This window comes from Mustela nivalis (assembly GCF_964662115.1).
Source record: "Mustela nivalis genome assembly, chromosome: 5".
Lineage (NCBI taxonomy): Eukaryota > Metazoa > Chordata > Mammalia > Carnivora > Mustelidae > Mustela > Mustela nivalis.
The window spans coordinates 138,794,696-138,820,723 of record NC_139024.1 but is presented as its reverse complement, the minus strand read 5'-3'; the positions used below and the strand labels follow the sequence as shown (position 1 = coordinate 138,820,723).

Genomic DNA, 26,028 nt, shown 5'->3' with positions numbered 1-26,028 from the left:
TTGAAAGTGCAAGGGTCTCACTTAAACACAAAGACCCGCTAACATCCTGTGTCCCGATGGGCTGGTTTTCTGGCCAGGCTCCCCTGTTACAGCTGACCTGGATCTCTTCCCTTCTGCTCTGGATTTTTTTTTTTTTTTTAAAGATTTTACTTATCTATTTGACAGACAGAGATCACAAGGAGGCAGAGAGACAGGCAGAGAGAGAGGAGGAAGCAGGATCCCTGCTGAGCAGAGAGCCCGATGTGGGGCTCCATCCCAGGACCCTGGGATCATGACCTGAGCCGAAAGCAGAGGCTTTAACCCACTGAGCCACCCAGGTGTCCCAGAATTTTTTTTTTTTTAAGATTTTATTTATTTATTTGTCAGAGAGAGGGAGAGAGCACAAGCAGGGGGAGCAGCAGGCAGAGGGAGAAGCAGTCTCCGTGCTGAGCAAGGAGCCCAATGTGCAAGTCGATCCCAACCCTGGCATCATGACCTGAGCTGAAGGCTGACATTCAACTGACGGACCCACTCAGGCATTCTTGTTCTGGATTTTTTTTGACACTAGGACATAATAGAGATAAGACTGAAGTTACCTGTAGGCAAGACGTACAGAATTTTCTAAATGTTTTGGATGTTCTGTCTCTCGGGCTGACTCACACGTTTGTTTTGCAGACAGGAAAGGAGCTCCCAACCTGGAGAGATGGAAAGCCTTTTCCATCGGCTTTCTCTTTTTACTCATCTGATTTCCTTCCTATTTCTCACCGAGGAACGGAATGGAAGGGGGAGAGAAGAATTTCCACTGTAAAACTGAGCTGTGTACGTGATGCAAGGAAGGAAGTTAAAGTGGCTGATGCCAAGTGCAGAGTATAGTTTGTCACTGAGGATAATTAAGCTTGACTTTTTTTGGTTGTTGTTCTTTAATCTCAGAGTTCAATGTGTGGCGTCCTGAAGGGAAATTAATGCCTTTCATTAATCTTTGGATGAAGCCTATTCCAGCCAATTCCTAGTCTTCCGATAGATGTCTTAAGGTTGTGTAAATGGAACCAGTATTTTAAATTCCTGTCTGCTCTTAACCACAGATTTGGCTCCAAAAAGGAGCACATTGGAAATTCAATATAATGCAATTTATTTCAGACAAAATGAGATTGGCTCACTGGGGAGCATCACTTCTGGTTTGAGCCCATTGTTTTTTTTTTTTTTTAATAAAGATTTTATTTGTTTATTTCACAGACAGAGATCTCAAGTAGGCAGAGAGGCAGGCAGAGAGAGAGGAGGAAGCAGGCTCCCCACTGAGCAGAGAGCCTGATGCGGGAGCAGAGAGTCCGATCCCAGGACCCTGGGATCATGACCTGAGCTGAAGGCAGAGGCTTTAACCCACTGAGCCACCCAGGCACCCAAGCCCATCGGTTTTTAAAGGCTGTGTGCCAAGACTAGAGCACCAGCTTCCCAGCTGGTCTTCTTGACTTTAGCCCTTCTTCCTCCAGGTCATCTTGGAACCACTGCTGGAGCTATATGTCCCTAAAACCAAGGTCTGTTGTGTTTTTCCTCAACTTAATCTCCTTCAGGGACTCAGTGGCTCCCCATGACCTTTTGAACCCGTTCCAGATGCCTTTGCGTGCAGTCAGTTCTCACCACTACTGCTCTAGAGCTACAACTTTCCTTTCATTGCACCTGCCACGCACTCCCTTTCTTGCCATCCTACTTATCCTTCGGGATGAAGTCTTTCTCTGAAGCCCTCAGATGTCTTCCAAATAGGCCATGTCTCCTCTGGGCTCCTGTAACACCATGCCAGCCTGGTAGCATGACCATCTCGACTCATGACTTTTCCCTACACCTCTGCTTGCCCTACCTAGGCTGACGGGCCAGAGGGGCAAGACGTGTCTGATTCAACCCAAGCTGTGGTTCAGAGCAGGTGACCAATAATTTTGGGCTGCATCAGTGAATCCATGAATGGGATGGGTTAGAGTGGCATGGAGGGGAAGATTCATTCATAAACGCAGAAATGTTTCCTTGGAATGGGAGGTGTCTTGGTGACGACTGCCAAAACGTAGGAAGAGTAGTTTTTTGGGTTGACTGGTGCCTGAGCTAGTATGTCCCTGAACCTGAGTCCTTTCAAGGAAGTTTTTTCATCACCGACAGAGGACTATGGACTGGGAGTTTCTAGGAGGTTTGGGGGGCAATGGGAGACAGCCTGAAGCCTGAAGAAAAGGGATATCTAGAGGCGTAGGAAGACTGGAATACTGTGAGAATATGTGGAACTTCAAGATGGAGTTGTCTTGGCTTTTTGGTGATTTGGAAAAATCACACTAGTTACCAGAACTAGAAAAGAAGATTTTCAGAAAGGAGAAGTTATTTTCAAGGTGGATCGCTAAGACTGACCAGACTGAAAGACCAGAGTCTAATTTCTAATTCTGAGTCCTTTTCTTCTTCAGTTTTCCGTTAGATTGTTAGCTGCTTGAAGTCAAGGGCAATGTTCAAATTTTCCAGCTACTTTAATTGCAAGCGCAATGCATGTTTGTAAAAATAATGCACAAGTGTACAGAATGAAGTCTCCTTTGATAAGATTGCCGCTGGCTGTGAGAACGTTTGCATGAATTAGTAAAAGCCTCTCTTGCTGTCTGCCAAAAAATTGCCTAGCAACACACATGCGAATCTGTGATGTCTACGGTATAAATGTCCCCATGCTTAATCTTCCGCATGTGGCCACTGTGCCTTTGCAGGCTTCCCTCCGTCCACTCCCCTCCCCTCCCCAGAGGTGGCCAGATCTTCATCTACCCATGTACGTGTATACGTGCTTATATTCACACGCTGACACACCCGCTGACACACCCGCTCATATATAGAGTCAAGAGATTTATAGAAATGGGCAATATTTTACATACTATTTGGTCACTTTTAATTTTAATTTTTAAAAAAATTATCTGAGAGACAGTGAGTGAGAGAGAGTGAGCCCAAGCCATGGGGACAGACAGAGGGAAAGGGAGAAGCAGACTCTCCACTGAGCAGGGAGCCCAATGTGGGGCTCTATCCCAGGACCCTGAGATCCTGACTGAGCCACCCAGGTGCCCTTGGTCACTGGTTCTACCCCCCTTGACGATGATCTTGGATACAATTTCTTCAGTTTATATAAATTTATGTTATTCTCTCTTGTGGCTGCTCTCCCATAGTGTGGCTGTTCTGGGTTTAATGGCTCTTTTGTAGAAAGACATTTAGTTTGTGTCCCCTTTTTTTTTTTTTAATCACACAGAATGATGTAACATAAATGAAGGTTCTAAGGTATGGGATCATAGAACCAGGCTAAAGGCTCCTAGATGTTGCCATATTGGCAGATGGTGCAAAATTGTCCCCCAAAGTTTGAGCTGAATTATATTCCCGTTTCTTCACACCCTTGCCAATAGTTGGCATTTTCTATCTTTTACATTTTTATCAGTTTGATGGAGGAAAAATGACATCTCATTTCATTTTAATTTTCCCAATTACTAGTAAGGTGGAGCATTGTTTCACGCATCTACCAGCTCTTTGTGCCTCTTCATTGTAATGCATGCGTTTGTCCTTTGTTGTTTTCTAAGTTGGCTTATTTAATCCTTTTTTAAAATATATACTTTATTTTTTCATATTTTTAAAATTTTTTTTAAAGATTTTATTATTTATTTGACACAGAGAGATCACAAGTAGGCAGAGAGGCAGGCAGAGAGAGAGGAGGAAGCAGGCTCCCTCCTGAGCAGAGAGCCCGATGCGGGACTCAATCCCAGGACCCTGGGATCATGACCTGAGCCGAAGGCAGAGGCTTTAACCCCCTGAGCCACCCAGGTGCCCCTCATATTTTTAAAATTTTAATTCCAGCATAGTTAACATACAGTGTTGGCTTTTTTTTTTTAAAGATTTTATTTATTTATTTGACAGAGAGATCACAAGTAGGCAGAGAGGCAGGCAGAGAGAGAGGGGAAAGCAGGCTCCCCGCTGAGCAGAGAGCCTGATGCAGAGCCTGATGCAGGGCTCGATCTCAGGACCCTGAGATCATGACCTGAGCTGAAGGCAGAGGCATAACCCACTGAGCCACCCAGGCGCCCCAGTGTTGGCTTGTTTAATCTTTACTGTGTATGCACTGTAATCATTTACTACTTTATTTTGTTTTCCAGACACACCAACTTCCTGCTACCTCTGCACTGGAAAGAAATGAAGAAGGCCAAGCGAGAGACAATGCAGTAAATCAGAAAGATCATAGCGCTTTGGAGCAGGAAGGGGTCATGGAGATCATATTGTCCAAATGCCTTATCTTACAGAAGAGACAAGTCTGCCCCTAAGTTTTTCAGGAGCAAAAGGTATCCTGTAACTGGTTCATGGCAGGTGTGAAAATAGACTCTCATTCAAGTATTTCTTCTCCTGTCTGTCGCCCCTCCATGAAACAATGTTTATGAAGAAGACCATTGGTCCCTCTTTTCTGGGTACTGTGTTTCCTGAGTAAATCTTTATTAATTTAAGGAAAGCAAATTCAAATCTGTTTATAAGAGGGAGAGGGTAGGGTTTATTAGCCACCTGGGAATGGCTTTTGAGAGCCAGGTAACCCGGCAGAAAGCCAAGAATAATTTCTTAGGTATGTCGAGAAAGTGGAACAAATAGATTTTTGTGGGAAAAGGGGCATCATGTGCTGATGAAGGAAAAGGGATTCTTACTGAACAAGGGGGAGAGCCTGCTGAGAGGCCCACGGCCTGCGTGGAAACTTTCGCTGGTTGTGTATATTCTCGTTCCTGATGCTTTCAGAATCCATCACGAAGGATCTATGGACACATTGGGTTCAGAAACCTTCCTCCAATACTCGAGAAAAGACTGCGCATGGTCTGGGGCTATGCCCTCCCACATGCCATGAATTTGGCTTGCAGAGAAGACTGAGCAGGAAGCTTCTTTTGACGAAGAAAATGTATGAAGGAATCGGTGAAGAGTCAGTCTTCAAGTCAAGTTAGAGACAAGCGGGGACTTCCCTTCAGGACCTGAGCATGAGGACAGAGCTTCCTCAGAGCTGGGAAAAGAGGATGGGGTATTAAGGGCACAGAGAGTCACCCAAAGGTTTTTTTGCTGCCCACACAGTTGGAGTTTGAGGTGGATGAGTTTTCTTGGTTCTCACACTATATTACAAGGAAGAGAGACAAGATGGACAAGATCAGGAATGTTCCCAAGCCTGCTGTCCATACTGTCCAGTGTACCCCGGGGCATGCAGCAGACAGGAATCTGGGTACATAAGACAGAGTTATGATCTGATTATGTGTCTGCAGCACTAGGACTGGAGGCCCCTTGACAGATCATAGATGTCCCTTCCTTAAGTCCTGTGGCTGCTAGAAACATTCAGAGTCACTCCTTATTAACTATCTGCCAGGGCTCACCGTTTCTCAATTGTAAGATGGTGATGGTTATTAATTATAATATAGTTTTTTTTTGATTGAGGTCTGATAAGGTTTAATACGTTTATACAGCGGGATTGGTGGAAATGCCTGTTTTTTTTTTTTTTTTTTTTTAAGTCTATAGCTTCCCTTTATTTTTTTTTCCCTTGCGATTTTTCAATTTTCGGTTGTTTTGAAGAAATGAAGTCACTTCTTTCCTGTGGAGTTTCCTCATAATGTTGCTGATTATGTCCCCGGGGTGTTGTTTATCACGTTGCTCTGTCACCTGTGTTCTTCAACCTCTGAGTCGGTGAGATTTGGTTATACTTGAGTTTGATTTGTTTTGGCCCGCATCCCCAGCTGGGAAGTGGTCTTATCCCCTCTCTGACCTCACCTACCCCCATCTGTCTTGCTCATTCTGTTTCTGCCCCCTGGCCCCCCCTAAATGTGCTCCCAATGTCAGGCTGTAGTACACCTGTGCCCCGCTGTACACCAAGGAAAGCTGTGGCTCCGGGGCAGGGAGTGCTGTTAGTAGGGAGCCTCCAGCCGTCGACTTCTTGTTCAATGTCATGTGTATTCTGTGCTGTCTACATTGATGACACATCCCAATAAGGGCCAACTGTTGATGATCACACGTGCCCCAGACTTCCCCATGGAATCGGAAGAGGCTTTGTTGTAGTTCTGCTTCTCCCTCTGCCCAACCTTGATTCTTCTGCCTTCCCTCTCTGCAGGGTCTGCAGAAGTGGACAATTCTCATGCTCTCCAGTGCAAATCGCTGTCACTTCTTACACAACCATTTCACAGTTCTGAAGGGAAACTTTAAAAATGGTGGTCTTACAATAGCCAAAATATGGAAAGAGCCCAGATGTCCCTCAATGGATGAGCAGATAAAGAAGATGTGATGTTTATTTATATACACACAATGGAATATTACTCAGCCATCAGAAAAGATGAATACTTAACATTGACATGGATGGAACTAGAGGGTATTATGCTGAGTGAAATAAGTCAATCAGAGAAAGACTATTAACATATAATCTCACTCATACATGGGATATAGGAAACAGCACAGAGGATCATAAAGGAAGGGAGGGAAAACTGAATGGGAAGTCATCAGAGAGGGAGAAAAACCGTGACAGACTCTTAACTCTAGGAATCTCACTGAGGGTCGCTAGAGGGGAGGTAGGTCGGGGGATGGGGTAATGGGTGATGGGCCTCAAGGAGGATGGAATGAGCATGGGGTGTTATATGAAACTGACGAATCCCTAAATTCTACCTCTGAAACTAATGATACACTAGATGTTAACCGAATGGAATTAAAAAACAATTTAAAAAGTGGTGGTCTTTCATTTCCCAATTTCAGGGAAGTAAACTGTGTGTGGAAGGAGAAAAAAAGGTGAAAAAGATCACTTTTCCTAAGGCGGGAGCCCCTGGGAGTCCCTGCTTTCATCCTGGAGCTTTTGGTGGCCCCAGGACCATAAACCTTGCCTTATCTCCTGACCCCACCGGTGGGTCCCTCCCCCATGTCTCACAACATTGGTAAATCCCTGGCACCACTTTGTTTGTTTTGCCCTTCCTCTTTAGATTTGGGGGTCCTCAGGTCGGGCGGGGGGTGGTCTCTCAATGAGGATGAAGAAGGCATTGATCAACTATGATCTCATCCCACCTGGGAAACACCTGCCCAGGTGGGAAAAGGCATTGATCAACTATTGATCACTGATGAGTGAACGATTGAAGGGCTTACTTAGAGTGGGCGGTGGTTTATTTTCAAGTCTGGCTTCTTGAATTCAACACCACCTGCAGGCTACAGGTATGTGTTGTGTGAGGGTCTGACATGGGGTGGTGATTGTCCATACAGCTTTGTCTAGTCTCAGCAATTACTCTAAGAGCAACAAGTTCTTGATTCCTCTGCTCAGTGCCAGAGGCCAGCCCATGGCTCTTCTCCATGCTCCCTGGAGAGGGAAGTATGTTCTTTTGCTTCTGTCTGGCTTCTGCTTCAGGTGCAGGCAGAGCCCCCTTCTAGCTCACTTCCCATGGAAAGAGAAGGGTCCCTTCAGATCCCTACTCCAAGGGCAGGTGTTTCCCAGGTGGGACAAAACCAACCCTTTCTTCTTTCTTTGGTCTCCCTTGACATTTTTGGGCCCCCCTTTGATCTATTGTTTCATGGATACTGGAAGTCCCTTGAAGAATCCTCCCTTGTTTACCCAACAGCAATGAACCCTTCACAACAAACCACTTCTTACCAGAGTTCTCCAGCGTAGCGGAGAGGTGGCGGAGTGGTGTTCTGACTTAGAGTGGGGTGTCATCCCTCTGAGGAGATGGAGGTTGCCGGCGGAGACCTCTTGTTTGTGGGATTGACTAATACAGAGGGTGGGAGTGATAGTTAGAAGGAGGGCGAGATCAAGGGGAGACTTTGCCTCCAGCTGGAGGGCTTTGTCCTTGTGTCAGGGTTAAAAATCCATGTCAGTAAATATTTTAAACTCTGGTCAAGTGAAAGCTACAGGGCACAGTGATAGGAGCCAATGCAAAAAGCAAGCTTGGGGCTGGGCATGGCAAGGGGAGCTCCGTGGATGAGGTGGGGGCATGGGGAATGGTAGAGAGGCAGGGAGGTACAATTCTGAATAGCGAAGAGATTAGGTGAATAGTGTGGCGACAGAGTTCCCCAACGGAACAGCCATGTGGGAGGCTTGTAGGAGTCTCACCGCTGGGCCCATATGAGTCCCCTGGGGAGTTAAAAAAATATATTGAGGTTGGGCCTTTCTCCAGCTGGCCTGGGGTTTGACCCAGGTATTGGTCGGTGTGATTCTAATGTGCCAGCTGCTTAAGAATGACCTCGTTGGGCTTAGGAGAGGGGGCGGTATTTCGGGTGGAGACAGAGAGGAAGGAAGGGCTGATGGAGAAATTGAAGAGAGTAATACATGCATAATATCATGTGTTTTCCTAGTTCTTTTCTTCAAAATCCTCAGACTCTAAAGTGCAGATGAATCCCCTGGGGATCTGAGTAAAGTATGAATTTTGATTCAGTAGGACTGGCTGAGGCTTGAGCATGCCTTTCCAACAGGCTCCCAGGGGGTGCAACTGCTTCTGGACCACACTTTGGTTGGCAAGGCATAAGGTTTACAAAGTGTGGACCATCTTGTTCTGCATACGAATTATGATATGGGGCTCATATCTGCTAGGTCTTAGCATCCTCATTATGCAGACAAGGACACAGAGATCAAGAGAAGGGAAGAGGGGCAGAGAGAGGCCCCGAGCAGTGATTTTGGTGATCATTTCGGGCCCAGGGCTACATACTTTACACCTGCCCCTTACTTGATCAATTTACAGGTGTGACCACCCACCTGTAGTAAGTGGTGAGCCCAGGTCTTCTGACTCCAAGCACAGAGCCTGATCTTTTGTATTCCAGCAGCCTTCTCCAGGACGTGAAAGGACATTGTTATTATTGGAAGGGAGAGTGAGTAGGAATAGGAGCTTAGCGACAAAAAAGGGCATCTGGAGACACTGTTATAGGAAATCAGCCAAGGGATGGGGAAAGAGGCTGAGCAGGCATTAGGGCCAACTTACTGTTGGCTTTTCGTTAAGTCGGCAGTGGATGAGATCCTCTGTTCCATTAAGGGGCTCTCTCCAACTGTGCCCTAAATGCAAGCCGAGAAAGCACAAGGGAGGTCTTCATGCAGTCAGGGAGATGAGAAGGTTTATAATCTAGGACAGGCGTTCTCAAACTAGGGTGAACATCAGAATCCCTTCAGGGGCTTGTTAGATACAGAGTCTTCTCACCTCCCAAATTTTAGGGGCCTGAGAATATGCATCTCCAGCAAGTTCCCAGATGATGCAGATGCTGCTGGTCCCAGGACCCCCCTTTGAGAAACACTGGAGCAGTACCTGACTGTAAGCTCCCTTGAAGGACAAGGAGGCCAGTTAGAGCCAGAGTGGGCCGTTGATCCCAGTGCCTTTTGTGATGCAGTCCAGGGAGTGAAAGTTTAAAAGAGGGGAAAGGTGGCAGTTTGACGGGTTTAGTGTGGTATAAATTGGCAAAGTCTGAGTCCTTGTCCTCTTGTTCACTTTTGAATCCATTGGGAGTGGGGGAGGTAGCTGGCTCTTGGAGTGATGGTGATGACCCCGGGGAAGTTAGACTTTTCTGGGGGAAAGGTCAGCTTCTATGAAAGGGATGCAGTGAGAGACAAGGTTTGGGATCTTGCCCTGGTGAAGTGGAGCAGGGGTTACTGTCCAAAAAGGCAGCTGTAGAAGGGCCTGCACACATCAGGGCAGGGTGGGCTGGCCTTGTGGAGCCCCAGAGAAGGCAGTGGAAAGGACAAGGTGGGCAGGAGATGCACAAGGTGCAATGCCAGCATGGGTAGACCAGTACTCCCTACCGGCAGGTGGCTAGGAAGTGATCACAAATGTAACACTTCTTTCCACTTGGCCTGCAATTGCTGGTCTTTGAAATAACTCCTCCTCCTGTTACCTCAGTTGGCCCTTCCAGCATCCCTGTGAGTATGTGGGGAAGGTATTCTCACTTTAGGCTTATAGATAAGCAAATAACTACAGAGAAAAATTACATAATTTGCTTAAGAAGGCTGGGGCAGCTGTAGAACTATGGTCTTCCTATTCTGGGGTTCCTGCTGTTTCTGGAAGCTGGTGAGGACCTCAGGTTGCTTTGCTTTGAGGACAGGCTTGGGCATGACTCAGTGGACACAGTGGGATGGAATGGTGCCTCCGGGATGGACCCGGCTCCCTGGAAGGGCTCATTGCGGAGTTAGTTCTGAGAAAAGAGGAGACCAAGGCGCATTGCCTCAGGTGATGGGGGTTTGGTGGAAGGAGGACCCAGAGAAGAAAGAGGTGGGGAAGCATTTCCATAAAGCCTCAAGGAGAACAGGGAAGCTCTGCAAGGTCTTGTTCTACCATTGAAAATAGGGAGGGAGCCGGGAGCCCATCTCCCTGCACCGACTTCCCACCACTTTGGCCCTCTACCTCTCTCTGCCTCTGGTCTCTTACTGCTGGAGACTGGCCCCTCTTTCGGTTGCCCTGTGGCTCATGATTCCTGCCATGACTTGTACCGCTCCACTCCTTATGACTCTCCTCATGTGTATTGTACTGAGAGATTCTTAAGAATAAAGATTTAATTTGAGGCTGGACACAAGGATTTGGGTCACAGTCTACCTCTCAGCCTAGTCTAGCCCAGGTGACCAGGTGATCCGGTGCAGAGCCCTTGACAGAGCTGCCTGTGGGCGTGGCCAACACTCAGAAGAGCCGACCCCATCCCTTGCAAAAGCAAAGCAGACCCCCTGTCCGAGGGGAATTGGAGAAGAGCTGGCATATTAGGCAGATTTCCAGAAATTTCCAGGATTTCCAGACAAAGGGAGTGAGATGAGATTTTATTTTCCAGAACTAAAAGGTAGGGGCAGGGTGTGGTATCTGCAGTGGCCCACAAGACCATAGCTGGGTCACATGTTATATGAAGTCGGATAAGGTCGAGGGGCATGGCGGTGTGTGTCGGAAGGCTGGCCCAACTGTCCCTCTACCTCCGCCCCACCCCGCCCCGCCCCCGGCTTGGATTTGGTCCTGCTCCTGGATACCAAGGCAGCTGGGCTGGGATTGCAGGGAAAGGTCTGCAGTTTTTAGCTGCGACAAGAGGCAGGCCAGGGACAATGATGGCCTGACCAAGGCCCTAGGGGATAAGTTCAGACAGACCCACATGCAGCAAACTGTGAAAACCACCACGTCTGCCTGGAGAAGGGGACTTTACACATAACACGTGCTGTCAGGACCTGTTTTCAAATGAAGAGAATTCTGCTCTTACTGGTCAACTTCCAAGTGCTGGCAAAAGCACCTGATCTATACCACTTCAAAGAAGACTCTTGCTTGAGAGGTTTAACTGGGACTCCTTGTCAGAAGCCACAGGATAGCGATACAAGGAGGGGGTGCCTGTGGGGGGTGAATCCCTTGCAAATATTCCAGCAGAGCCTGCAGGGTTGCTGAGCAGCCTTCCTGCTCAGAGGTGGCAAGCACTGATGGCAGGCAGGAGGAGGGGGTGGACCCTGGGGTCTGGGAGGCCCCTCCTCAATCTGACACCATATGGCCTCTGCCTTTCCCAGACTACCACTCCCAGGTCGTCCAGGAGCAGGAGGGGCCTTCACAAGACGGTGCTGGTGAGTTCCCTGCTATCTTGCAGGTAAATGGCCGCTCATTCAGGATGGGCAACTGTCTGAATGCAACATGATTATGTGCATATGTCATAGCTATTTTCCATATAGCCTCTTGTACCAAAGCGAACAGAGGCAGAGCAAATGTCTTCCTTTAAAGTCCCTTTGTCCTACAGTGGTACTGTTCTCACCGAGGACCATTGCCTACGCTGCGTTGTAATCGGTTGTGTACTCCTCCCTCCCCGAGGGTCTGAGCATCTCCAAGCAGGATCCGTGCTTTTTCATGAGGACTTTGACTTGTCCTTGGCCGCCTTCTTAGACAGACATCCCACGGGGGGACCCTCATGCTTTGGGAGGGAGGCGAAGAGGGCGTTGCTCTTATGTACTGGTTTAGTAGGTGTGGAATAAATTCCTTGCCCCAGGGTCATGCTGTAGCTGCTTTGGGTCCCAGCACCGCTCACTACTCCCTCTGTGTCCTTTTGGCTCGCCACGTCTGGTGTTTTCATCTATGAAAACACGCAGTTACTGTGACGCTTGAGAGAATATGTATGATTTTTATATATATATATATATATATATATATATATATATATATAACCTTTTGCTCAGTACCTTTCATCTAGCAAACGCTCAATAAATGGTAGGCATTATTCCTGTCAGCAGAAGGCATGAGCCTCACTCCTGAGAGATATTATTCACTGCATTGAGCAATTACTACATGATAAGCCTTGCATTACCTGCTCTGCCCCAGTTAATCTTCACAAACCTCTGCAAGATTTTTTTTTTCTTTTTACTTTTAGAGACAAAGAAATGGAGACCGAGAGAAGTTAGCTTCCTGATGGAGGTCGCCCTACTGGTAAGTGACACAGCCAATATTTATATCCACATCTTGCTAAGGTTTATGTTTGTGCTTGTCACTGTGAGGCTGAGCTACTCCCCGGGTTCTTTGTGCTTCTACTCTCTATAGGGCTTGGCTCAGCGCTGGCCTGAAAGGCAGGCTGGAATGACTTCTCAGACTCTGCTGGAGTTACTTGGGGTAACTTTCCAACAGTTTGGCTTACTTTCAAGCCATGCAAGAATTGAAAGGAAATATGCATTATGGCTACAAAAAAGTCAGTGGGTGAGCCCCCAGAGCCTTCTTCCCCCAGATCTGGGGTCATATCAGCCCTCAGCAAGGAAGTAGTCTTCCATTTGCTCGGCTGGGGGCTGGGCCACACCTGCACCTGGGTCCACCTGTCCATCCTGAGAAGAAAGTCCTTTTGCTCCTGATCTAGTTTCCACAGCCTCAGAAGCCAAGAGCAGGCTGTCAGGCCCAGTTTCCTTGCACACCGAAAATGCTCAAGAATCAGGAAGTAACACCCGAGAGTGAATACATGCAAGATAAAGGCAAAGCTCTGTCTTCTATGTGTATTATATGCAGGAGTTTTGAAGGCGAAGATGTCAAAGGATGCAAAAAAATTATGGACCCTGATCTGAACGGACTTAATTCAAAAGCTCTTTGCTTAGAGACCTGAGGGAAGTTAATATTAATAATATTGACCACATCCTAGGTACCCTGCCAGATGAGTTCAACAATTTTCCTTATTAAATTCTCCCAAAGCTACAGTGATAATGACCTTCTGTTGGAAGCGGAATGTATTCTAATTACTAGAGGCAATGAAAAAGAACCCTTGTGTCAAGTGTGACCTGTCCCTCCACCCTCCAGCAGGACTCTGCAGAAGGGCAAGGAACGCAGAAGTTAGCCTCCCTCCCCTAGGCTCCTCCACCGAGAACTCTGCCCTGTGAAGTTACCATGATTTCCCCCACTTGAAGTCTGAGAGTTCGAGGCTCAGACCCTCACTCTGCCTCAAGATCACATATTTAATTCTGTAGCAGAGTCAGGATTAAAACTCACCTGTGTCTGGCTTTCCCCACTACCCCATACCACCAGACACCATTTCATGCACTGAAAGTTCAAGAGAACTGGGTTGATTTTTAACTTCACTGTTGACTAGGGCATCACCCTCAGTAGAGTCTTACCTTCTATCTCTTGCTGGTTTTTTCCTCTCTCCTGGAGGCAGCCTGTCCTCATCTGTGTATTCCCTGGGACGGAACAGTAGGAGGGTTCAAAGAAGCTACAGCTTGGTGTCTTCTGAAGGTACTGGGGGTCAAGGTTCTATTTAACACAATACGAGCTTCCTATCCTGAAAACCTTTGAAGTGATTATTTGCTAACATGTGTTTAGCCACAGGCAAATGTGATGAGAGTGGGGACATTGAGCTAGTGCAGAAGCAAGTCAGATTTTTGGAATATATAATCTGTCTTTGGGACTCTGGACCATGAAGTGAAGATATTTAAATTATTGAGTGTACTTACTCTCTTCTGTTTTCATTGGGGTGCTTGGCAGCAGGGAGGAAAACCTGAATTGGATCATTAACCCTGTTTTCTCAATGTCGAGCTTTATTCACAGACATGTGCTTAGCATGGAATAGATGCTCAAGCTGGGCTTGTTGAACTCAAGAAGAATGTAGCTTTGCCTGCTTTTTTTTATGGTGCTAAAATCTACATAAATCTACCATTTGAGCTTGTTTTTAAATGTACAGTTCAGTGCCATGAAGTATATTCATGTTGTGGTGTGACCATCACCGTCATCTGTCTCCAGAACTTTCTTGTCATCCCAAACTTGGTACCCATGAAACACGAATTCCCTATTTCTCTTCTTTTCCAAGACCCTCCTTACTACCATGCTACTTTTTGTCTGTATGAATTAGACTATCATGGGGACCTCATAGAAATGGAACCATTCAGTATTTGTCCTTTTCGTGGCTGGCTTATTTCACTGAACATCATGCCCCAAGATTCACTGGTTTGTGTCAGGAGTTCCTTCCTTTTCTGGGCTGAATTGTATTCCGTTGTATGTACCCATCATGTTTTCTGTTCATCCACTCATCAGCTGATGGATGCCCAGGTGGGTCCCACCTTTTGGCTGTTGTGAACAACGCTGCTACAGACAGGGCTGCCCAGACATCTGCTCAAGCCCCTCCTTTCCATCTTGTCTGCTCGTCTTCCTATCCTGTGTCGTTGTTCACCCTGAATTCCTGCTCTTTCCAGTCTCCCAGAATAGCATTTGGGAGTCTTTGTTCAATGCTGTTCAAAGCCCAGGAAAAAAAAATAAAAAAAAGATTGGAGAAACATTTCCGACAATAAACTCGTGGGAAAGGCTACTTCATGTCCTGCTGTGAATCTTGCGATTTAATTGCCCACTTTTATGTCCACTTCAGGGCACACCAAGCCGTTGATCTTTCGGCCTCCTTGCCACCGTGTGGTTGGTGGAGGGTGGAGGGGCCCATTGCTGCGTGGTATGGGGCTCCTGGCTCTTCTGCTTCTTTTATAACATTCTGAACATGTTCGTTGGAGCCCACCAGCTGTCCTGCTCTATCACACTCTGTCACTTCCTTCCCTGTATTTCAGATGGAGCTTCCAAAGCCCTGAGCAGCCTGTCATTAAACCAAAAAGAAAGAGAAAGAGATAGAGAGAGAGAGAGAGAGAGAAAGAGAGAGAGAGAGAAATCAGTACTTAAAGAATAGTTCAGTTTTCTATTGAACTTGCTGTAAAAAGTTCGGCTTTATTCAGGTCTTGACCAGAATGCCTCATGAACCCTTTCATCTGGGTATCTTTCCGCATTGCTATTTGTTGGGATGGAGGAGGAGGGGCCGTTCTGCCTCATGCTTCATCACAGTAAAGTTATTCTGGGTCTCAAAAGGCCTCATAAATCTGCGCCCCAGATGGAAGTCTCCATAAAAGGCTCCTCTCTTTGTGTGAGTCTCAGATTTCCCTTCCGTCAAAATTCAACAAATGAATAATCAAATGGATGAGGTAAATTGTAATATATACGTGTGTGTGTGTGTGTATTTTTTTTAACTGAGTGCTGTTGTGAATTCCGACCTCCTTCCTCAGTTTAAGAGTAGCCATATCTCTAGTAGGTTAACCGGCGAGTCCTCAAACATGTCAAGGATAAGCCAAAGGTGATCGACTGACACAGAGCTTTGAGTAAATGAAATGTCTCCAAGTCTCAACTTATTAATTATCTATTTCTCCAAAGGAATTTTATAGCATGGGTTTGAGTTCCTTAGGGTAGTTTATAAGAGCCTAAAGTTTAATTTTTCTTTCTTTTAAAAAAATTTTATTTTTTAAATTAATTAATTTTTTTGATTTAAATGGAATTAGTCAAAGTATAGCACATCATTAATTTGTGATATAATGGTAAATGATCCATTAGTTGAATATAACACACAGCGCTCATCATATCATGTGCTTTCTTTAATGCCCATCCCCGAGTTACCCCATCCTCTCCCCACCTCCCTTTCTGTAACTGTCAGTTTTCTGGAGTTAAGAGCCTCATATGGTGTGTCTCCCTCTCTTATTTCTTCCCCTTCGGTATTCCCTCCCCTCCCCTATTGTCCTCCGCACTATTCCTTATGTTCCACATATGAGTGAAACCATATGATAATTTCACTTAGCATAATCTCCTCCAATTCCATCCAGGTCGATGTAAATGGTAGATATTCATCATTTCTGATGACTGAGTAATATTCCATTGTATATATACCACATCTTCTTTATCCATTCATCCGCTGAAGGACATCTCAGCTCCTTCCACAGTTTAGTTAGTGTGGATATTGCACACTGGGGTGCAGGTGTCTCTTCTTTCAACAACATCTGTATCTTTGAGGTAAATACGCAGTAGCACAATTGCTGGGCCATAGGGTAGTTCTATTTTGAACTTTTTGAGGAGCCTCCATACTGTTTTCCAGAGTGGCTGCACCAGCTTGCATTCCCACCAACAATGTACGAGGGTTCCCCTTTCTCTGCATCCTCGCCAACATTTTTTCCTTGTTTTGTTAATTTTAGCCTTTCTGGTATAATGTGGTATTTTATTTTATCTAAGTAATCTCAACACCCAAAGCGGGGCTCGAACCTATTACCCCAAGATCAAGAGTTGCATGCTCTGGGCACCTGGGTGGCTCAGTGAGTTAAACCTCTGACTTCAGCTCAGGTCATGATCCCAGGGTCCTGGAATTGAGCCCCACATTGGGCTCCCTGCTCGGTGGAGAGCCTGCTTCTCCTTCTCCCTCTGCCTGCCAGCTCTCCCTACTTGTGCTATCTCTCTGTCAAATAAAGAAAGAAAGAAAAAAAAAAAAGAGTTGCATGCGCTACCAACCGAGTCAGCTGGGTGCCCCAGGTTTAACCTTTCTTTAAAGAAATTATGGGAAAGGTAGACTAGGAGACCAAAGGCATAGTCCTCCCGGTGTTGACTTGGGACTGGAGAAGTGATCTTGGAGTGAAGAAGTGAAGAACAGGGTCTCAAGTGCTGGTCTGGGATCTCTCTCCCTGTCCTGCAGACCTGGGAGCTATTAGTGCATTTGGGACTGGTGGCCTAGAGGCTGGGGTCTTGGTGCTGCGCGTCACCACAGGGGACTGACTCATGACATCATGCAGGGACTCACACTTTGGATCTCTAAGTCAGAAGCCTCAGAGCAATTTTAAACCATACAGAGCAGCATAAAAAACAGAATCCTCTCCCTTTCTTCCGGTTTCTCTCCCATCATCACAGAATTGGATGGGAATCCTTCTGATTTCTGATTATATAGAAATGCAAATCATCTGTATGATTGTTGTATCTTAAAGAAGTGGAGTTGTATCTTACCTATTATCTTTGCCATTTGTCTTTCACTCAGCAATAATATATCATGGGTATCTCTCCAGACCTATATTGAGACTGAAATCACTTGAGTTACATAATATTATATGCAAAAATTTGCCATAATTTATCTATTCCTGTGGATAGACTTTCCAATTGTTCCTCATTTTTTACTGTTATAGACAATACTGCAACCAAAATCCTGTGTCTATAAACAGTGAAGCTTTCATTTCTTCACAATAAATCTCTTGAAGCGGGATTGCTAGGTATGCCCAATTTTAACTTTAACATGCGCTGAAAGAGTTGAATTTTCCAAAAGTAGGGAAATTCATGCCACCACCAGCAATGTACAAGCGTGCCAGTTTCTTCACATTCTCCCGAAGACCGATGTTATTCCGGCTTGTCAGAAGTTTCTTATTATCGTCTCCGTTTCGAATTCTCTGATTACAAGTGAGATTGAGCATTTTTTTTCCTGTCAACTAGGAGTTGTTCGCATTTCCTCTCCTGTGAATTGTGTGCCTACATATTGTTTTTTGTATATTTTTGGTTGCTTCTATTTTTTTTTTAAATTTTTATTATTATTTTTTTAAAGATTTTATTTATTTATTTGACAGACAGAGATCACAAGTAGGCAGAGAGGCAGGCAGAGAGAGAGAGGAGGAAGCAGGCTGCTGAGCAGAGAGCCCGATGCAGGACTCGATCCCAGGACCCTGAGATCATGACCTGAGCCGAAGGCAGCGGCTTAACCCACTGAGCCACCCATGCGCCCTGGTTGCTTCTATTTTTATTGTTCATTTATATTAGTGAAATTAACCCTGAGGCTGTGATAATGATACAGATATTTTCTTCCAGTCTTTGTTCATCTTTTGACTTTGTGAGGTCTTCAGGCAGGCCTCACAGGTCTGCAGAGGTCATGCAGACGCCAGGGCAACATTTTCTCATAGTCAGGTCTCTCATCTTTCTGTTTTGGCTTCGGAGATTTTTGTTTGGCTTAACACCTTCTCTATTTCAAGCAAATTTTCCCTGTAGGTATTTGATTCTAAAACTTTTAAGGCTTATTTTCGATAAGCAATTAAAATTCTTATTCTTTCTCGGAATTTATTTTTTAAGATGGTGTGCAGAAAAGGGCATCTAATTAAATTGTTTTCTAGATGCATTACAGTTAGGCCAACATCATTTATGAAATAATCCATCCCCCGTCCCCCTGTTGGAATTGATGTAATTTCTTTATCATATAGTAAGTTCCCATATACCCCTGACTCTGCTTCTGGGCTTTCTGTTCTCTTTCATTTCTTTTAAAAGAATTATTTATTTATTTATTAAAATTTTTATTTATTTGACAGACAGAGATCACAAGTAGGCAGAGAGGCAGGCAGAGAGAGAGGAAGGGAAGCAGGCTCCCTGCTGAGCAGAGAGCCTGACATAGGTCTCGATCCCAGGACCCTGGGATCATGACTTGAGCCGAAGGCAGGGGCTTTAACCCACTGAGCCACCCAGGTGCCCCTATTTATTTATTTTTGCATGCATGCAAGAGAGAGAGAGTGCATGAGTGCAATAGTCGGGGGTGGGAGGAGGGGCAGAGGGTGAGAGAGAAGTAGACTTCCCATGGAGCGGGGGTCCTAGGAAGAACTCTATCTCAGGACCCTGGGATCATGACCTGAGCCGAAGGCAGACGCTTGACTGAGCCACCCAGACACCCTCTGTTCTCTTTCACTGATCTATTTATCTGTTCCTGTGCAAATTCTACAGTGTCTGTAATGGCTTTAATCACCAGTTTTAATACATGGAAGGATAAGCTCCCTTTACCATTTATTTCAAATCAGTTTGGGCAATTTTTGTACAGGTACTCTTCCACGGAAATGTTAAGATGATCTTATCTAGCATGTAAACATTTACTTGGTGTTCTGATGGGTATTCTTAATAAATCATTATACTAATTGTGGAAGATACATATTATTTCATTGTTTTCCCATCTAGGATCATTTTGTTTTATGTCTTTTAATAAAATTCTGTAGCTTACTCTGTTTGAGTTGCATGTGTTTCTTGTTACTTTTATTCAAAGATGTCTTGTGTTTTCTTCTCTGTTATGAATAAGGTGGTTTTTGCATTTCCTTAAGACTTTATATATTTATTTATTTTAGAGCCGTTTTATGTTCATAGCAAGATTGAAAGGAAGGCACGGAGATTACCCATATACTCTGCCCCTACACCTGCCCAGCCTCCTCCATGATCAACGTCCCCCATCAGAGTGGGACTTCTGTTACAAATGATGAACCTGCGTTGACCCATCATCGCCACCCAAAATCCATAGCTGACATTAGGGTTCACTCCTGGTGTTGTATATTCTTTGGGTTTGGGCAAAAGTAGAATGACATGGATTCATCATTATAGTGTCATACAGGGTATTTTCACTGCCCTAAAAATCTTCTGTGCTCTGCCTATTCATCCCTGCCCTACCTGGCACCTACAGTTCTTTTTACCTTTTCTAGTACTACTCTTTCATGTGATGTCTTTCCAGAATACCATAGGGTTGGCATCCTAGAAGATGTAGCCTTTTCAGATAAGCTTCTTTCATTTAGTAACATGCATCCAAGGTTTCTCCATCTTTTCATGGCTTGATATCTCTTTTTGTTTTAGTGCTGAACAATATTGCATTGTCTGGAAGGACCAGAGTTTATTTATCCACTCACTTACCGAAGGACATTTTGTTGCTTCCCAGTTTTGACAATTATGAATAAAGCTGCTATAAACATCCACGGGAAGGTTTTTGCGTAGACATACGTTCCAACTCACTTGGGTAAATATCAAGGAGTGTAATTGCTGGATCATATGGTGAGAGTATGTTTACTTCTGTAAGAAACTGCTGAGATGTATTCCAAAGTGGCTGTATTAATTTGCATTCCTACCAGCAATGAATGAGGATTCTTGCTCCACATCCTTACCAGCACTGGGTATTGTCAATGTTCTGAATTTCGACCAGTCTAGTAGGTCATTGGTTTGATTTGCATTTCCCTATTGACATATGATGTGAAGCACGTCTTCATATGCTTATTAGCCATCTAGCTATCTTTCTTGGTAAAGTGTCTTTTAAGGTCTTTGACCCATTTTTAAACCAGGTTGTTTGTTTTCTTATTGTTTTAAGAGTTCTTTGTATATTTTGGATAACAGTCCTTTATTAGATACGTCTTTAGAAACTATTTGTTCCCAGTCTCTGTCTTCTTTTCTCATTTTCCTGAAACTCTTTTGCAGAGCCAGAAAAATTTAAATTTAATAAAGTCTAGTGTATCAATTCTTTCTTTCATGGATTATGCCTTTGGTGTTGTATCTAAAAAGTCATCCAACCATGTTCAAGGACACCTAGTTTTATATGATTTTTTAGGAGTTTTATGGTTTTGTATTTTATATTTGTCTGGGATCTATTTTGAGTTTGTTTTTGTGAGGGGTTTAAGGTCTGTGTCTAGACTTTTTTTTTTTTTTTTTTGCCTGTGGATGTCCAATTGGTCCAGGACCACTTGTTGAAAAGACTATTGTTGTTCTATTGTATTGGCTTTGCTCCTTTGTCCAAAGTCAGCTGACGGTATTTCTGGGCTTTCTATTTCTGTTGATCTATTTGTCTATTCTTTTGCCAGTGCTACACTGTCTTGATTCCTATAGTTTTATAGGAATTCTTGAAGTTGGGAAGTGTCAGTCCTCCATTTCCTTTAATATTCTGGGTCTTTTGCTTCTTCATACATATTTTAGTACCTGTTTGGTTATGCACAAAATAAATTTACTGGGATTTTTTTTTTAAGATTTTATTTATTTATTTGACAGGCAAAGATCACAAGGAGGCAGAGAGGCAGGCAGAGAGAGAGAGAGGGAAGCGGGCTCCCTGCTGAGCAGAGAACCCGATTCGGGACTCGATCCCAGGACCCTGAGATCATGACCTGAGCCGAAGGCAGCGGCTTAACCCACTGAGCCACCCAGGCGCCCAATTTACTGGGATTTTAATTGGGATTGTATTGAATCTATAGAGCAAATTGGGAAGAACTAACCTTTTAATAATACTGAATCTTCCTATTTGTGAGCATGGGATATGGTTATTTAGTTCTTTGAGTTTGTTCATCAGAGTTTTGCAGTTTTCCTCATATAGATCTTACATATATTTTGTTAGATTCACACCCAAGTATTTCATTTTTGGGGTACTAATATAAATGGTGCTGTGTTTTAAATTACAAATTCCACTTACTCATTGCTGATAGATAGGCAAGTGATTGATTTTTGTATATTAATCTTATATCCTGCAACTCCATTTCCACTTTAAACTGGTTATTGCTAGCATAATTTAGAACTTTTGAATTTTGTGTATGTATTATATGTAGTTACATTGTCAAATTCTAGTACTTATAGTCGGTTTTAAAAATCGACTCTTTGTCTCCTAGGTGTACAGTCATTATACATATTCTTATTTCTTCTAAAAGTTATACTGTTTAATTTTCTTGTTTTGTTATATTAGGGAGAACTTGTAAAAGTAAATTGAATAATTTTGAGGAGGGAAGGATGTGTATGTCTTAGTCCAGATTTGAATGGAGTAGCTTGAGTATTTCATTGTTTTCAGTGTTTGTTGTTGGATCTTGGTAACTAGGTTTTTATTCTACTTTAAAAAATTAGGATTAGCTCCTGAATTTTAGCAACTGTCTGTTTTTCTCCAATATTAACAGTATTTGCCCCTCTCTAGATAAATCTCTCTTTAAGAGCCCCACTCTATTTTATTTGCCTTAATTTTTTTAATTTTTAAAATTTTTATTTTGATTCCAGTTAGTTAACACACAGTGTTAGATTAGTTTCAGGTGTACAGTAGAGTGATTCAGCACCTCCATACATCACCCTGTGGTCATTATGACAAGTGCACTCCTTAATCCCCATCACTTATTTCACCCATCCTCCACCCCCAACCATCAGATTGTTCTTTTAAGAGCCCTACTTTAAAAATTGCTGCTATCAGCTGGCAATGAAAATTCCACAGTTCACAATGGATGTCAAACTTGGGTAACCTGTTATATCCTCTGGAGGCCCTGGAGGGTGTCAGCTTGAAGATGTCATTTATACACCATGGGGCAGGGCACAGCATGACAGAAACCGGGGCCTTACAATGAGGGGTGGAGGTGAGCATGTCATTTCTGAAGAGGATGGGGGAGCATTCAGGTAGAGTCCAGGAAGTAAAAGCAGGGTGAGGAAAGCAGATTACAAACTGTCATCAATCCAAATGTCAATGTGAGCCTGAAAGACAAGGGTGGGGTTGAGAGTGGAAGCCGGTGAGATCCCTCACCAGGCTTTGGGTAGAAACCTGTGGAGCAGACAGCAGCATCCGGATATAAACGCATCTGAAGTCACAGGCCAGCCCAGGTGAATGAGGTAGTAGGAAATGGAGCTTGAGAAGCAGATGTGGGTGGTCCCATGTAATCCCCTTGGCTTACCACTCCTTGTTAAAGACCCAAGAACTTGTTTCCTTAGTTGGTCTTGAAGACAGAATTTGATAGGCACCTGTGAAAAATAAGCTGCGTGAAAACTACTGAATAAGACACACAACATATTTCCTAATTCTTACTAGTTGCTTTCATCTTTTACAAAGGAAGAATCATCTTAAGACAAAATTTTAAAAATAATTCATTTTAAAATTTTATTTTTTTAACTCATTATTTTTAAAATAATTTTTATCTTAAAAAGAAAAACACAATGTTGATAAAAAAAAAATCTGACCTGGAGGAAATAAAGCTGACCTGGAAGAAAAAGAAAAATATAAGAAAAAAATAAAAACAACTAATAATTCCATCCCTTCAACATAATTCCAATCAACATTTTCATGTATTTTCTCCCCCCATGATTTGAGATCATATAACATCTATATAGATAAGCAATTATTTTGCCTTCTTTGTTGTCGGCCTTTTCTTGTGTGATTAAGGTATGTGATCAGGAACTCTAGTACCTAGCACAATGCCTGGCAGATACACAAGGAGCTTATTTGTTGAATGAATGTGAATTAGGTCATTAAAAAGTCTGAGCATAACTCTGAAGAGCTACATGAAGCTATTATAGATGTGGCCTAATTTACAGAAGCATTTGAGACCACCTTCCTCCCCCACTGCTTGTCTTCCCATGCCTCAACCATCCTGAATCTCTAGGAGGCTCTGGAGGGCACAGGTTCACCCTACTTTCTCTGTCTTGTACTTGCTGTGTCCTCTGCTCCCTCCCCCTTACCCCCCTGCCTCAGTAACTTGTCCTTGCCTTTTAGGTTCCAGCTTAGCAGACATTTCTGGCAAGTCTGCCATACCCCCGCCTCCCATTGGTTCGAGTCCCTTGTCAGTGGTCCCGCAGCACTCTGGAAATACCGCTTAGGCCCCTGGCAGCAAACAGAAGGTGCTGCCTAAATACATCATTGAAGAGAACGCAGTGACAGACCATTTACAAGGGGGTTGGCAGGGTGACAGCAAACCAATAGGGAAAGGCACAGTGCTCGGGGTTAGCATAAGAGAAACCACAGCTGGCTCTCAGCCTGAAGGGAAAAGGAAAAGAAGGGTTTCCTGGGGTACAAAGAAGACTCCTGACCAGAAGCTTTGGTAGGGGAGCAAAAAAGCTCCCATGGCCTAGCAGGGAGGGTGTCCTTCCTCTCCTCATTCTCCTGTCTCCCGCTGGAGCCTCCCACTCATTAGCACCATGGAAGCCAGGAGGCAAGGGCAGGGTTCCCAAAGGCCAGCAGCCTGGAGCTCAGGGCAGGGAGGAGAGGAGAGGGTCATGCACCTCGAGGGCAGAGTGTCCAGCATTTTGCCCTCCCCTATCCAGCCCCTGCCCAACTGTATGACCCGGTATGTGTGGGTTCCACACTCGCATGAAAGATCCTTGAAATCGGGAACCATGCCTTATCTGTTTGGGAATGTATCCCCAGGGAAATCACACGCAAGGGGGAAAGTCAGTAATGTGCACGGCAGTTCACAGCAGCATTTGTAATAGTGGAGGGTTAGAAATGTCCCCAAGCCGGGCAGGAGCTGGCCAGGATGTGCCATTACACAGCCACGGCAGCATTCTCAGGTGGGCTCTTTTTGCACATGTAAATCGGGTCACGGGATAACAAGTGACATAAGACAATCCTGTTGATTATAAATTTGTCGCAAAGTGTAGATGGGTCCTATAGAGGGAGCGATTAAAGACGTGCACCTTCACAACAGCTAAGAACCCTGGCCAAGGGTCACATCCCAGAATTTAAGAGAAAATAGCAAAGTTCTGATTGAATTTATCACATATGGTAATGCAAAATACCTAGAATAGTTAGGACAGTACACAATATTAAAAAAAGGAGGATGGCAGCTTATTTTAGGATGCTCTGCTGGGAAAAGCCCCTTGGCTTTGGTCAGCCGCTCCTTCTCCTCCCCAACCCTCCCATATCCTCACTGGTAATGAAACTCCTTTTCCAATACCCCGTAGTTGGCTTTGGGAGAAATTTGTTGGCCAACGCACAGCAAAGGGTCTTCAGAGTTTCTCAAATTTCCATGTGTCTATGAATCATCTGGGGGCTCTGGATAAAACGCAGCTTCTGCTGCTCTGGCTCTGGGAGGAACCTGAGATTTCCCCCCAGACCGCCCTCTGAATAGCCAGTTAATCAGTGGGATTATTTGTTTGCTTTTTTTTTTTTAAACTCCTTTTAAAACATACCTGCTGTTAAGAAAACAAAAAACAAAACTAAAAAACCATACCTGCTGTTGAAAAATGTGCCAGTTACATGTTTTTTTTTTTTTTTTTAAATTTTATTTACTTATTTGACAGAGAGAGATAGATCACAAGCAGGCAGAGAGGCAGACAGAGAGAGGGGAGGGGGGAAGCAGACTCCCTGCTGAGCAGAGAACCTGATGCGGGGCTCGACCCCAGGACCCTGAGATCATGACCTGAGCCGAAGGCAGTGGCTTTAACTCACTGAGCCACCCAGGCACCCCAAGCCAATTACATGTTCTTTGTCACCCATCCTGCCTGCAAATTCTGTCACACCTCTGACAGAGTTCTGGCCCTCAGGTTGAGAATCTCAGTATGTCCTGTATGTCTCTACAGGCCAAAAGAACTGGCTGAATTTTCCTTTTTTAGAATAGGCATTCCCAAAAGATACCTTTCGTGTTCCTGATGTAAATATCACTGGGTGGAAAAGAATTTCAAACTGTATAGGATTCCCGCCCCCTTCCTCCCCAGCCACAATTATTTTTCTGATTATCATCGTGTCGTTCTTATACTATCTTCATGTGAGAAACTTAAAGTTCTCCTTGAATTCTTCTGACGTCGTGAATTCCTCACAACGACCAATGGAGGTGACGCAGGGTCTTGATGATGTAGAATTTCAAATAATGTCTGGCGACCTGGTGTGATTCCATGACACCACAGAGGAAAGAGGTCCTCACCAAAGATTGGCATCTGCTGTTTCCATGATTCTCAGAGCTTGAGTTAGGCACCCTGTCAGCTGGGTCTTGCTGTACAAGGAGCCTCCAGTGGAAAGAAGTGTCACCTATTCTCGCTGATGCCATTAGATAGCCTCCTTTTTCAGACATTTTTCCTTTCCACGGACGTGCCCGTATTTTGCACATGTCAGCCCCCAATCCCTTCTACTATGGTTAATAAGTCGAGGTGTTTTGGTTTTATTTTCCCCTCCCTCACTTCTTATTAAAAAAGTATCAAGAATGTCCATTCAGTTCCTATTTGCATTAATCGCCTTGGTTACCGATTATCTTTTCTGATTTAAAAATGAGCCTCTAGATCCAACAATCTGAGAATCCACTCTGGATTGCTGCCTCATTTTGTCCTTCTCCTGGCCTTCTCTCTCTTTGCCTGGTTT

The 26,028-nt window shown here is 44.4% G+C and overlaps 2 long non-coding RNA genes across 4 annotated transcripts in view; one reads left to right on the top strand and one right to left on the bottom strand.

Moving 5' to 3' along the window:
- Positions 1 to 4,870: 4,870 nt before the first annotated feature.
- On the bottom strand, positions 4,871 to 13,620 carry LOC309865444. Its single transcript, XR_014312102.1, has 5 exons — positions 13,520 to 13,620; positions 8,922 to 8,992; positions 8,699 to 8,770; positions 7,601 to 7,715; positions 4,871 to 4,999 (listed from the first exon to the last, which is right to left on the bottom strand). It is a non-coding gene; the product is annotated as an uncharacterized lncRNA (long non-coding RNA).
- Positions 13,508 to 26,028, top strand: part of LOC309865443 — a 54,779-nt gene continuing 42,258 nt past the window's right edge. For all 3 annotated transcript variants that reach the window (XR_014312099.1, XR_014312100.1, XR_014312101.1), the window contains exons 1-2: positions 13,508 to 13,637; positions 19,818 to 19,977. This is a non-coding gene — a long non-coding RNA (uncharacterized lncRNA). The remainder of the gene's footprint in view (positions 13,638 to 19,817; positions 19,978 to 26,028) is intronic.